Genomic DNA, 15,273 nt, shown 5'->3' with positions numbered 1-15,273 from the left:
CCAGCTTGGTGCTCTGTGTCAACAGTAACCCCAGCAGAAGAATTCTGGTCATAAAGATGTGCTCTCATATGGGGGAACTGAAAGATGCAGCAGAACACTGGCTACTTTTGCTCTTTTCTGACTGCGTGATTTGGGACTGGGACTGTTTAGGCTCACAGGATCAACCTCTCAACACAGCTGGAAATCAATCCAAAATAATTTGTGTAGAAAGGTTAAATGCTGAGGGGGAAAAGATTCCCATGTTTTCTTAAACAGATATCCCCTTTGGATTCAGTTATTTCCCTCCCTTTTGAAATATTCAGCCTTTGGACTAAAGGGTTTTTCTATCATGATGGGATGCTCTAGGGAGTATCTGAGAGGAAGAAGTATCTCAGTTCAGGAATTTGATATATTTAATCCCAGGAGAACTTTTATTGTATTTAGGGGGTTGGGATCAAAAGCAATAAAAGGAAGTTTTCACTGTTATTGGTTTGCTTCCAGGCACCTGTTTCATACCCTTCTGAAATCCTTACCAGTATGATAAGGATGGCAGCTCAAAGTCTCCCAAGCTGGCACCAACCTCTAGATGTCCTTTCCAGCAGAGGAAAATAGAAAATACAAATTAATTTGTTTAAATAACCTGTCATTCTCCAATATAGCTAACAGGTATGTGAATAATATTAGTTACATAATAATGTGCAGATCTCCAAATCTTATACTTAGAATTAACAGAACATGCAACAACTCAGGCTGAAGGGGATCTAATTACCAAGGGATGGGAAAAGTAAATTACATTGGTGTAGCCTAACAAATTAAATTAAAATTCAGTGATTTCTAACAGCTGGGGATGGGGGGCCCTTTAAATTCTCAAAGTCCTCAGACAAAAACAAACTAAAGAAGAAAAATGTGACAACCCCTTTGCTGCTGTTCCATGGCAAACAGGGCTTTAGCACAGTAACTATGAAAAACACCTGAACATATCTATCTCAAAGAAGGAAAAAGTTTATCTACACTGCAAATTTCGCAATGTATTAGCTCTTACAACTACAGCATCCACTTGGGGCTTCTTGTGCATTATCAAGCATTGATTCCCGTTACCCTTTGCCTTTAGTACACCATAAAAATGAGCCTTGCCACGTCTTCAAATGCTTCTTAGACAGACTCAATACTAGCTAATTTTAAGAAACAAGACATTCATAAATATTTTTTAAACAATACATGATGTATTAGACAGGCTACCTATAATGAGGGGCTTTTTTTTTTCAGTTTTAAGAATAAATAAAGCACAAGATCTTTATAGAAATGAATACCTGTAGTTTTTCTATGTAATTGAATACATGTCAAGAGTTTCAAAGAGGTCAAAATTCGGCACCTGAAATAACTTTCAGGCAGATAGATTAATTTCATTTGTAGAGATGAGAAACTATTAGAAAAATGCATAATACAAGACACTGAGGTGATTGTTAAAGTTCAACTGAAATACCTGCTTAGATCTCCTCCTCATGCTGTAGCTCAGAGACTGGTAAGTGCAAGCTTGCAATATGTAAAGGAGGAAGAAATATTTCCAGAGTTAAGGGCTTTGTCAGATCAGAACCAGTTGCTCAGCAGGCATGTCATTTTCCTGCTACAGTTTAAACAGAAATCAAATCAGGAGAGCCAAAACTTCACTTACGGTTAGCCAAAAAACTTACCATTTAACTATTTTGTGGGGAGCAGCTGTGCATGCCCTCAGTCTGAATGTGTTACACTTAGTAATTTGCAATACAAAGCAGCTGACATCTTCTTAGAGATTTATGGGTTTACAACGGACTCACCACCCAAGATTGTAATTCTGTCACAAGATGCCCTTCTTGGGTTGCCCAGAGGATCTATTTCAGTTTAATCACTTTTGGACCTCCACTGCTTCTGCAATGACTGACCAGAAACTGATTTTAAGCACTAGGAGTAGGAATCTTGGTAAATCTTGTATGTTGGGAACCACTGAGATTTTAGATATAAGAGGAGTATTGAGACATAGATGGAAACTTTTATGAATTTATGACACTCATTAGAATCATTCACACAGTGAAAAGAAAAAAGAGCAAAAACCTGTTTTCACTGAGAGTCAAGTGAAGCACAGTAAAGGTCTAAATGGTGAAATGGGAAACAACTAAGACAGCATAAACTGTGTAGTCAAACATAGTCCATAAATTGGACTGAATTCACTAAGAAATTGAAATGAGTATCACATGCATTTCATTATAATATCACTTGTTAGACATAGTCTCAACAATCAAGGCCAAAAAAAAGAGGAAAAAATGATGTAAGAATACACAAAAGTTTTGATTTTTTTGTTTTAAGGTCTAAGATTTCCTGCATAGTCATATCTCCGCTTCCACATCGCTGAAATACCTGAAAGTTCATCTGGGGTTTTATGGTTTGGGGGATTTTTTGTTGTTTTGTTTTGTTGTTTTTGGAGGGGTTTTTTGCTGTTTGGGGTTTTTTTTTTGTTTGTTTGTTTGCTTTTTATAGACTAAGTAGTTGGGCAAATATTATAGGGGAAAATAACATCATTTTATACATTTTTTCCCTCTGCATGTTCTTGCTGCCGTCACTTTTCTTCATAGCACTCTTTGTTCTGGATATGTTACTAAAACCGTGTACACAAGACATCAGTGGATGTAGTAAATAAATTCTTCTTTTTGCTTTGTTATTGTGTTCAGCTTTTGCTCCACATATTAAAAAACTCATAAATTATTAATAATTTTATATTAATAATAAATATTAATAAAATATTAAACATATTAATTTAACATATTAAAATATTCCTGTTACCATCTTTCTGTGTTTTCCATTCCATAGCATAGGGGAGTAAACAAGTGGTTATACTGGTGCCTGGCTGCTTGCTGGGGACACAGCACACAACAGAACATTACCAAAAAAGTATTTTTAAACATCAACATCCTCTGACCACAAAACTAGAAAAAACCCACAACAAACAAACAAACTGAAAGAAAACAAAATAAAACAAAAGAAAATTAAAAACACCTACCAAAAAGGATAGAGGTAACCATAACCAGCCTTAACAATGACAGATATAAGGATACTTTCCTTAGGAACTAAAGCAGTTTTATGGAATTTATTGCAACTTAGAAAACTTTTTATTGTTTCCCTTGTGGACTGACTTGCTTGTCTCTCTTTCACTGTTTAACTGTAAATACTAAATTAACACTGGATATAAAATAATTGCAAATAAAACATACAAGATTGTTGAAGGTTCACTTAAGAGATTAAGAAACTTCCTAAACGACGGTGTGTAGGCAAACTTAGCAAAGTCATGCAGGAAAGCAGAAGTCCTCATGGCTAAGTCACATATAATGCTTCTATTAAATGGCTTTAGCTGAGAGAGTAGACTTGCTGTGATGAAAATGGATGATCACATGTAGTTGGGAGACATCAATATAAAGGAGGAACAGAATATTATCCACGAAAAATTAGGTGGCTTTGAGGTTTGTAATGGAAATGGAATGAAGTATAATAGAACAAGGGCAAGAGGCCATTAACATTCATCCATGATACAGAATGAGAGTACATCAGTTAAAAATGATAAAAAAGGCCTGGATGTATTTATTGATCACAGGCTGCCTATAAATCACTGGCATGATGCTGCTCTGAAAAAGGCAAATGCAATTTTAAGATTCATTGGGAGAAATGTTTTTATAGAAGTGCAGAGTCATTAAAGAAATTTTACAAAACCCCTTGTGTGGGAGAGTCTTCATCTGAAACATGTCATCTGGTGCCAATTATCCATATAAAAAAGAAATAAATTAAATTAACTCATCCCAGAAAACATGTGGAAGTAAGATCCAACAATGACTAGAAAAACAAACTGCCTATGTTATAAAAGAAATGATGAGAAGAAAACTGGCTTGGTTACCCAGCAAAACAGGTTGGGAAAGGTAGCATGGTTATTCTTTAGAAATACATGGTTAGATAATATCAAAGAAAGGACAGAGAGTAGGAGAAATATACTGACATAAAGATAGAAGCTTATGAAGTGGGAATGAGCAAAATGAGGCTGAAAACCTGAAGATAATTGCTAATGAGGGCTCTAAAAAAGCCTTTCTGGAGTACAATAGGAAGCAAACAAAATCTGTTCCAAAATGTACATTGCAAAAACATGTAGATCTTATTTTTGTGTGTTTCTCTATTACAGCAAGAGGTTCAGCTGACAGTCCCTTATGTTTTCTACACCCCTTCTTCTAAGTAGTGCTTGGTTCCACTTCTAGTTGGTCTACTAGGATGTGTCATGATCTGTAATGTAATTATTCCCAATCTGAATCTACAATATTTTATGGGACCATAGGATTGGCTCATAACCCTGATATTTTCATAGAAAATAACTAATTTGTTTTCTTATCTGCATTTCACCATCAAATCTTACTATAGTTGTAAGAAATGCAGCACAAAATAAAGGGTGATTTTTAAAATAAGTCTATAAAAATCTGTGTATTACTGCTAATTAAACTTGGCAGAGTGCTTTTTTGAAGTAAGGAGAGGGCAAAGAAAGGGCAATTAAATGAGAAATTATTTGAGGCAAGCCATTATTAAGTGAAAATAACCATAATCTGTTGAGAGACATTTTGCTAAGACCTAACCAGTACACCAATCCAGCCCTGCAGAAATACAAAGATCATTTGTCTAGTTCTAGTTGCATGACAGATCAGTTGCACATGAGTTTTCTAATGCATTCAAAAAAATCAGTAGAGCAAATTCCTCAGCTTAACTTTATTCATGTCGATCTGATTAAACATTCCTATCTCAGACAAAATATAGCCTGCATTTGACAGAGCTGGTGCAAAAGATGAGCCTGGAGCATGTAATTAAGGCTAGCACTAGGTATTTCCAGCTCCTATTATCAGTTTAGGAGACAGCTGTTAACAGTAAGCAAAGTTTTATTTAAAAGTATCAAAAAGGAAAACCAGGAAACAAGCCCACACTCTTGCACCTTAATATTTTCAAAAATACACCCCTACTGCTACACCCACCACCACTACCAACCACTACCCCACAAAACAATCCATGATGGTAGTAAAGGAGTATTTGAGCTTCTGCAACATAGGAAATGTGGGTTTGCACTAACCAGGAAAAATACAGTGCATTTGCTCTAGACCATTCCATTTTTGTCCGAGAACTTCAGTGCGGTCTGCTGAAACTATTAAATTTATAATCACTAGATACAACACAGCTGATACAGTAAAATCTTATAGTGGGCAACAAATTACTTGAGCAGTAATTTCAGCAGCTTGCTACAAAGTGTGCATTAGATGTATTCTCAATCCTCATTAATTCCAATTCAATAGACTGGTGGTAAAAATGGCATAAAAATAATAAGGCACATAAAACATGGAGTCAAACTCTGACCCTTAATGCTGCTAAATTGCAAAGCAACATCATATGAAAAATTAATACTGAAATGCCTATGTTGTTTACTTTAAGAGTCACTAGAGCTTTACAGTTATATGCAATTTATGATTAAAAAACCCATAAATTGAAATCCTGCTGGATATCACCAATCTATGAGAAAGAAAAATGGTGCAAGATGTCACTACAGGAGAAACAAAGGCTGCAGGTCTCTTTTACAGACTTCAGAAGAGCCAATGTTTTATGGCTTGGCAGAAGAAGAACCAAAGAAAGTCATGACCTACTGTCTGAAAATTAGGTACAAGCTGTCATGGTACTCAAAGTTTAATTGTAAGAAAGGTTGATTGTGTGGAATAAACAGTTCCAGTGGTCTCTGAACAATTTCCACCACCATGCATACCAGCAATGTTTCCCTTTGATTTTAAATAAAACATAGCGATATTTCCTCATTTTTAAGTTAGAAAATAAATTCAATTTTCAGGATTTGTGAGGTCTTGGTCTCAATAAATTTTTGCTTTTAACAGTGACAGCTGTAAAAGAACATTTTATTCAGGGCTTTGTCAAAGAAAATTTGAAAAAAATATTTGATTCAGTTTGTTGCTCCTGCAAACACTGTGATAAATTCACACTGAAAATCTTGCAGACCAAAAGTACAATATTTCCCTGACAAATTAAACTAAATATTCAAATTAAGCAACAGAAGTTCCCTCAGTTTCAGTCAGCTGCTAGTTGCAAGCTATAAACTGAGGATGCAAATGTGTGTCAACTTGTTTCTGTAACTTCGAGCTTTTGGAGTAAAACAAGAAAAACAAATATCATCTACATTCTAACTGCTTTGTTCAGAAGTGTACTTTTGCAGCCAATCTCCTTATAATCCTCCTTTCCCATGACATATCTTATGCTGTGAAGCCTCTGAGGGAGTATGAACAGGATCCCAATCAAATGAACCAGCACTGGAGGTTCCACTCCCTGACTGTTATCTAATGCAACCCATTCTGTACCTGGATGACGTCCATGGGTCAGAGATAACCTAAAATACAACTCCCAAAACCTCAGAATCCAAGAATTGTTAGGGTTGGAAGGGATCTCTGGAGATCAGCCAGTCCAACCTACCCTGGCAAGGCAGGGTCATACAGGAACTCATCCAGGAGGGTTTTGAATTTCTCCAGAGAGGGAGACTCCATGACCTTCCTTGGCAGCATGTTCCAGTGCTTTGTCAATGTCAATGGAAAGAAGTTCTTCCTTGAACGCTGAGGTAGAACTTCTGCTTTGTTTTATGGTCATTGTTTCAGTTTGTGGCCATTGCTCCTCCACCTGTCCCTGGAAACCACTGAAAAAGAGTCCAGCACCATCCTCTTGGTACCTGCCTTAGAGATATTTATCTGCATTAATAAGATCTCCTCTCAGTCTTCTCTTCTCCAGACTAAACCAGCCCAGGTCCTGCAGTCTGTCCTCATAGGAAAGATGTTCCAAATCCTTGATCATCTTTGTTGCTTCTGCTGGATCCTCTCCAGTCTTCTACTGAGGAGTTCAGAATGGGACACAGCACTCCAGATGTGGCCTCACCAGGGCTGAGCAGAGGGGAAAGATCACCTCCCTCTACCTTCTGCCCACACTTTTCCCAATACACCCCAAGATACCACTGGCCCTCCTGGTCACAAGGGCACACTGCCAGTTCAGGGTCAACTGGTCACCCAGTCTTGGTGACTGCAGAGATGCCCTCTAGTAGGTCAGCCCTCAGGCTGGATTGGGTGTTATTCCTCCCCAGCTTTGGGATCCTACACTTGGCCTTGTTGGGCCTCATTAGTTTTCTCTCCACCCAATTCTTCAGCCTATCAGGATCCCACTGAGTGACAGCACAGCTTTCAGGTGTACCAGCCTCTGCCCCCCAGTTTCATACCATCAGCAAACTTGCTGAGGGTACATTCTATCCCTTCATCCAGGTCATTGGCAAACAAGTTCAATAAGACTGGACTCAGCAGATTCCTGACTACAGGACTCCAGCTGATCACAACCCTCTGAGCTCTGACACTCAGCCAGTTCTTGTTCCACACCACTGTCCATTAATCTGACCCACTTTTCCTGAGCTATGTGGATGTTGTGGGAGACAGCATCCAAAGCCTTACTCTTATTTATTGGGGTAGATAACATCCGCTGCTTTCCCCTCATTGACCCATCCTTCCATGTGATCATAGAAGGCTAGCAGATTGCTGATACACGGTTTCCCTTTGGTGAATACATGCTGACTGCTCCTGATTAACTCCTTTTCTTCTCCATGCTTGGTGATGACCTCCAGAATGACCCATTCCATCACCTTTCCAGAGATAGAGGTTGGCTAATAGTTTCCTGGGTCCTTCTTCTTGCCCCTTGTGAAGATGGGAGCCACACTGGCTTTCCTCCTGTCACCCAGAACATCTCCCATATAAACAAATGCTGTATCCTGAGACCCTACTGATTTTCTCTTCAAGTGTACTCCTGCTGGATACAGCTACTTGCTAATGTAAAGGCAGATAAATTTAAATAGAGCAAGACAGGCAGAAACAAGATTGTAGACTGCAAAACATCACACATTGAAGTGATGAAGAATTGGATATATTTGCAATAGAGAATTTGTGAAGAATCAGTGGATCTGTGCTTACCTCTAATAACTCTCTTAGAATTAGAGAGAATACAATTATAATATATAAAAATCTATATAAAAATGCTCAAAACTTTGGCATTTGTAAAAACAGCTATTTGGTACAAACTCTGAAAAATATCTTGATTGATGTTTTTAAGGTATGCCTGAACTTACAAAACTCTTCAAGGTTCAATCTGTATTTTTATTGTAGTTAACTATTTCATAACCACACCTGAGCAATATTTTTATCTTAATTAAAAAAAAAAAGTGAGAATTTTGTTTTACAACTCAACAGCAGCCTAAATGCCTTTCAACTGTTCTATAGTTCAGTATGCAACAAGCAATATGAAGTACATGCTAAAGCTGCAGTTGAGAAATTCCACTGAACAGGAATGTATAACTACATTTCCAAAGCAAAGACAATTAGACAGTTTAGCTGTTTTTTCTAGGGCTGGGAAAAAACCAACCAACCAACCAAACAAAACATCAAAAAGCCTACAAACACACAATCTTTAAAAAATTAAATTAATTTCAATTACGTATAGATTCTTATAGAATATGGAGAATATGACAGATTTATCATCCATTGTTTCCTACATTAAATCTTTAGTTTACAATCAACCTTCAATATGAGTTTCAGATTTAATTTTGTGTTTAAAATATAAATTTATTATGGAGGACTCCCCTTTCAGCAGTGAAAGACAAGCAGCTCAGACAGAAGAAATGATGTCTTGACAAAAAGAGACAAAAAAGGACAAATGATGAGATGTATTTAAAAAAAACTTGTCACTCTCTTATTTACATTTATACTTCAAAACTCAAATTTTTGACTGTTCCCTCAAATTCTTGTCATATTCAACTCAAAATCATTCAGAGAGAAGAGATGGCCAAAACTGATTGCTTTAGCTGTGTTTACAGTGTGTCACTTAGTCATCACACCTCTACAGACGAGCAATGCAAAAGCAGAGAATTCAACGTCTTTTGAGTAACCTCTGCTGAGTAAAGATTTTATTTTAAATGAAGTCTCAACAATCATTCAAGGTGTAAAATAATTATACTGGAGTAAAAGTAGTCTGAAATTCAATAAGAAAAAGCATTCTCTTAGGTCACTAGATGTTTGATGCAGCTATTTTTCTCACTGTCATGTAATCCTGAATATCATGGTGTTGACAGAAAAAAGAAAGAAAATATCACTACAATTTGAGGACATGCTTCTCTGAATCTGTTACAGAAAGATGACAGGGTGACTAAGTATGCAGCTTTTTTACAGTTCCTTTTTTGAGTATACCTGAGGTTTGTTTGTCTGTCATTCAAACTGTAGCTAATTTGTAGCTATTGACTGTTGCACAGTTGAAAAATAGATCTTCCTGAAGTTCCTTTTTCTTCCTATCATTCTCACTTCACATTTTCTACTATCTACTTGAGTTGCATTGTTTTATACTATCCAGCAAAACCAAGTCTCAATGTGAAAATATGCTAAATTACTCAGCTAAAACTGTCCTTGCACTTTTTTTCTGCTATAATCATGAAAATGGAGGGAAAACACAAACACCTAGGGCTATTCATCTATTCAAATCAAAGCCCTTATTATGCAAACATATCCCTAGGCAAAGCACAGCACAAAAAATTCAAAGATAGGGATCCTCCAAAGAGGGAAAAATAAAAAGGATTCTGATTAATTTAAAAATCCAGAGTTGTTTATTCTAAATAGCTCAGTCATTTTACATTCTGCTCCATGTTCTGAAGCTGATATTGAGAATATATTGTAAATGGACTTGAAGACATATTTATAGTCACTAGCTAAGGAAACATGTAAATTTGACAAAAATCAGAGGAAAGAATGGGCCTAGAGAGGGGCAGAATAACTTGCTATGGAAAGTTACAGAAAGCATCCAATCTATCAAGCTATCAGCAGGGAGACTGTCAGCATCCTGAAAAATGAAAAGAAAAAATTCAATGCTTAAGACTTCTGAATAGCTTATGAATGCTGCTATAGTAATTTTTAGGCTTAAATATAATGGGAACAGATAAATCACCTCATGTTTCATGCTGTTGCCCATATGTGGGCTAGAAAAGCATGACCTAGGGCCAAGATTTGCAGACTTTGTCATCCCTCCATATTGCTGGGCTTTCAGGTGCTCCTCAGAACTTTTTGTTCAATTCACACTGAGATTAACTAGCACTACCACAGGGAAAGACTCTTGTTGGCAGGTAATTGTGATACTTCTGAGGACAAAAAAAGACCAAATCAAGGCAGAATGATTATGCTGTCTAGGTCCCTGCTTTCCTAGAGCTGTTTGCTCTGTCCTCTGGTACTCATCAGACTTCCAGAGCAATCTTATGGGCAGTCAACCAATAAGACATATGTGCAGTAGCTATCTGACATAAGTAGCTACTTGACAGTTTACTGGAATTTAGTTATTTGTCCAACTATTTTGCCTCCAATGTACTGGAAGACAACTGGAGCTACTGTTTGAAAGAAGAAATACTAGAAAGATGGCTGAAATATTCTTTTCTGCCCATACAGTACTTCTGAACTGTACAGATGACCTGGTTGCTAACCTTAAGAAGAGTGCAACTGCTTTTGTTACAACACACAATGAAGTATGTCTAAAACTCAGCTCTGGGCTGTACTCCTAGATTCCTCTTCCTGCTTTCCTTGGCCGTTCAAATGAAGAAGAATTGTCAAGTAACTTGCTCTCCAGAAGGGCCCATGCTGTAAGGGCAATCTCAGACCACAGGGGACTGACCATCTGCAAAGAGGTACCTGGGTCTTTACATTCCCTTAGTTAAGGGTGGAAAATTATGTTAGATTTTGCATATGGCAACACACAGCTTAAAGTGGCATCTCAAATACAAGAAAAATATCAGTATTATTCTGGATGCCTAGGAAAATGCTGGCAACATGAACCTTAGGTACAATTTTGGGCTGACTCTGAGAATGTAATTAGTAGAAGGACTTCCCAAGGATGGGTAATAGAATTATAGAATAGTATCCTAGAATAGTTTGGGTTGGAAGGAATTTTTAAAGGTCATCTTCTCCAACCCCCTGGAATGCACACATCCATTGATGGGACATCTACCACCTCTCTGGGCAACCTGTTCCAGTGCCTCAATACTTTCAGCATAAAAAAATTTCTTCCTTTTTATATTTGAAACTACTCTTTTTAAATTTAAAATCATATCCCATGTCTCATTGCTGCAGACCTGTTTAAAAAGTTTATTCCCATCTTTCTTACACACCTCCTGTAAGTATTGAAAGACTGCAACAAGGTCTTCCCAGAATCTTTTCCTCTGCAGGCTGAAAAACCTCAACCCTCTCAGCCTTTCCTCACAGGAGAGATGTTCCAGCCCTCTAATTATTTCTGTGTCCCTCATCTGGACCCAATCCCACAGATCTATGTCTAGCATTTTAAGGTAAAGCACAATTCTGGATTGCCAGAAAGAACAAACACAGGCACTACATATTAGTGCTATAAAGGACAAATTCATGTAAGAAGGAAGGTGTGGGACTAAGCAGCTGTCACCTCCTCCTGCTGTGCAAGGGGACATCTCTGCAGAGCCACAGTCAGTACTGAACATCATTACAACACAACACCAAAAGTAAATGATGAATTTGCGAATCAGTATTTTGCTTATGAAAAATGTCAAGTCCTGGTCTTATTAGTCTCGATGTAAAATTATAATATTATCATTGATTAAAGTAGAATTTGCTGGATTAAAACCAAAATTTGAGTATAATTTGTATCATGTTGATCCGTTGATTGCACACCATGTGTAATTACCTACTGAGCTGCAGTTATCAACTTCTTGAGTGTTCAGATGCATTCCATGAAGAATCTGATTATGAAGTACTGTTTCAAAACTGCAGCAATGTTATCTATGGATCAGTCTGTGATTTATTCTTAGGAAAAATGATTAAATTTTACTCTTCCCCTTTATATAAAACTAATAAGTTTGTTGCCAATCAGCTCAAGTTGTTGAACTATGAACATTAGAAAAAACACAGGCTGAAAATGCGACATGCCCAGAATAAACTAGACCATCTCACACTGAGCCTTGGAAGTCAAAGCACTGTTAAGCAATCAAGTAAGAGAAAATACATTTTTATAACCAATTTCAATTTTCTCACTGAAAGTTATTACGTTAGAAGCTCACTGTTCCTCCAACAGTGATAGCACAGCTTGACTGGTAGATAAAGCTGGAGATGCAAGTTAACAAATGTTTTCTGCAGACAGAAATTTGAACAGATAACAACTAGGTGCCACATCAGCAGAAAATGTTTTATTTCCATTTTTATTTACTTTCATCACTAGTTCCTATAATCCATATGATACTTATATGACTTTTTTAAGTAAAAACTATTAAACAATACAAGACATTCTCCCCCAACCTTATTAAATATTAACAATAGTATTAATATTAAAATGGTGAAATCATCTGATTTGTAAAAATTACCATTCTTCTTAAACTTTGAATAAATGACAGAAATTTAAGACTGAGGGTAAAAAATACAGGAGAAATCTGTGCTGTTGACAAAGTTACAACAAATGGCAAGGAAAGGGAGCATGGACTTCTATTTGTCTGCAAGTCAATTAAAGATGATATTAAGTATCAATGAACAAAGTCAGACAGAGAATTTGAAAGAAATTGCACAAAAAAGAGATAAAGAAATATATTGTGTGCATAGTCTATTTAACTTGAGATTTTTTTTCCCTTAAAAAAGCACAGGCAAATTTGAAGAGAATCTGAATTTTCTTAGATGAAATGTATGACAACTTACAATGATCATTATTAAGAGAATTATTATTTTTCTAGTGAGATGGTAGACTTTAATCACATAATGCCTGTTACCCAGTGTTAGGATGTTTTAGATGCACCCTGATATATACCTGAAAAACAAGTGACCTGTGAGGCACACAAGCAACATTAGGCACCCCATGCAAATCACATAGAGAAAAATATATATTCCAGGGCTCATTGCACTTAAGTACTTAATTGCAGCACCTTTTAAACCAAATCAATTGGTTTTGTTTTCATTATAAAAATAAGGAGTACATATTTTTGGTTGTAAAAAAAAATCAAGTTGGATTCAAACAATTCCTAAGTCGAATATGCTAAACAACATTTTCTAACTTTTACTGGTGGTCAATCACAGCAATCTGATAAGTCCAGTAAGAGAACTTTTAATCACTGTTCAAGGCACACCAAAGGAAACATGCCTAGATGCCAAATGCAGCTGACCAGATACACACCAATATCATCTGTGGTTTTGGCAGGAGTATTGCTGAAGAGGTACCTGTCATTTAAGCACATTTCTGGGAGATGCAATAATGAGTAACATTAGGAATTCTGAAAAGACTCTATGGTCACACAGAAAGATTTCATTCAGAATATTGCCCCAGCCTCAGGGTCACATAAGTACAGCCAGAGCTGAAGTGCCAGTGGATAAAAAAATTAACAAGTTTTTTCATTTCTAAATTGACATTAAAACTAGTCAAGCATATAGTCATATATTATTTCATTCATCACAGATGGGGGGAAAATTAGAAGAATAAATGATAAGGGATGGAAATTTTCTGATCTTCTTAATAAAACAACTTACTTTTCCAAAAACAGTATTTTGTTTTACAGCTGCATTTTGAATACAGGTTTACACTTAAAAAGCAAAAAAAACCTAAAAGGATATTATTATAACATTGTACAGTTGAAGTCATAAGAAGTTAAACTCCATCATTGTTAGGGTACTCTACTCCACCATGAATTCACTTCACTTGTGTAGATATAAATTATGCAATTTCTAATTGACTGCCTTTCCCCTCCCTCCCTCCCAACAACTCTATAACATTGATAAGTGTAATAAATGAAAAGTTATTAATGATCAGCTGGTCAATATTTGCTGAAAACTGTTAAAACTTATGGGAAACCTGTTAGATCTGTTCATTTGTCTTGAACTTTCTATGGCACTTCTCAGAACAGAGAACTGCTTCACAAAACTTAATCAATCTTTAAAATGGCCAGCAAAATGAAAGATGGTATCACTCCATTTTACAAATAGTTGACTGAGGCATAGACAGACCAAGGAAAAAAATCCTATTAATTTTCACACCTAACTTGATAACTCTAGTGAATGATTTCTCAGAAGGTGATTGCTATATGAGACTTCATCCATTCAAAGTTGCGTTCCCATTGGCTTCACAGTTATAAGTGCTCAGCATTTCTGCCAGACATTTCTACAGAAATTTCTGGCTCTTACCCTGAAAAATGAGAATTGCATTTATTAAACATTTGTAAGAAGTAGTGCTTGAGTAACTACCTAGTGTTGCAAAGGAGTTCAGAGGCAATAAGAAAATCCTTAGGGCAATAATTAGATCCAGTATTCACTATTTTGTCGACTACATAATGACTTTCAAAAAAGAAAGAAGTTCTATGACAACAGCTCTCTCTTACTTCTCTCATAGAATGACTGTAGCTTCACTTCCTGGAAGAGTTGTTTTTAATTTTTCAGAGCAGAAGAAAACAAAATAACTGATGAACCAAAAATCTGACATAGGTAACTATGGGGGTATACTCACACTATGTATACAACAAATTTATTGGTTAGATAGCTTGCCGAAGAGTTTAGGCAAGTCAGAATGAAGAAAATACAATGAACCTAAAGACCTTCCAAGTGTCCAAACGTTCACTGAAATACACATGGTGACAGGGAATATTTTGACAAAATCTGGCAAAGAGGATGTAGCTTTTTTGCACTATAAAATGTATTGAAAATATGGTAGAGGTATCAAAAAATCAAAGGCTGACTTCAATTGATGTTTTCTGACTACAGAGGAATCATAACTCTCTGAAGTCTCATAGTTCATTCAGAGCTCAGAAAGAAAGTGAACTTTAGTGGATGCAACCCTTCTGCACCGTTCTGTCTTTGCCCTCCTAATCCTAATTTATCTGAATACACCATGCAGGCTACCTCAGCAGGCAATTTGCACATCCTCAGCTACCTACTTTTCCAGACAGCTGTCAAACATAGCTTATTCCAAGCTACTTTATCATTAACTTTAACCCCAAAATGCCTGCTCTTCCCCATTTCTTCTTCACCTGAATAGTTCAGCTCCTTAATTTATCATCTCTGCCAGTCTGTTTTCCTCCTGTATATGCTCTGGATTTTCTGTCCTGAATGCCTCTCTTTTCTCTGCTAAACTTGAGTTTCTGTCTGTCTCTTTTGCTTTTAATCAAAAGCTTGCAACTCCCTGCACACTTCCATGCTGTGTCTG

At 36.6% G+C, this 15,273-nt stretch overlaps 1 protein-coding gene across 2 annotated transcripts in view; it reads right to left on the bottom strand.

Moving 5' to 3' along the window:
• The window catches only part of CNTNAP2 (contactin associated protein 2), a 1,024,120-nt gene that overhangs the window by 817,930 nt on the left and 190,917 nt on the right, over nucleotides 1-15,273 (bottom strand). Inside the window, exon 1 of one of the 2 annotated variants that reach the window (XM_088052353.1) lies at nucleotides 1,463-1,555. The exons of the other annotated variant lie outside the window; for it this stretch is intronic. The gene's annotated coding sequence lies outside the window, so the exon portion shown is untranslated. Of the gene's footprint in view, nucleotides 1-1,462; nucleotides 1,556-15,273 lie in introns of those variants that run through there. 2 annotated transcript variants of the gene reach the window in all.

The sequence above is a fragment of the Pseudopodoces humilis genome, chromosome 1 (genome assembly GCF_049639895.1).
Source record: "Pseudopodoces humilis isolate 2021_Gansu_Grassland_sample_001 chromosome 1, ASM4963989v1, whole genome shotgun sequence".
NCBI classification, from domain to species: domain Eukaryota; kingdom Metazoa; phylum Chordata; class Aves; order Passeriformes; family Paridae; genus Pseudopodoces; species Pseudopodoces humilis.
Note: the sequence above shows the minus strand (reverse complement) of the source record. Positions and strands in the feature narration are given on the sequence as shown.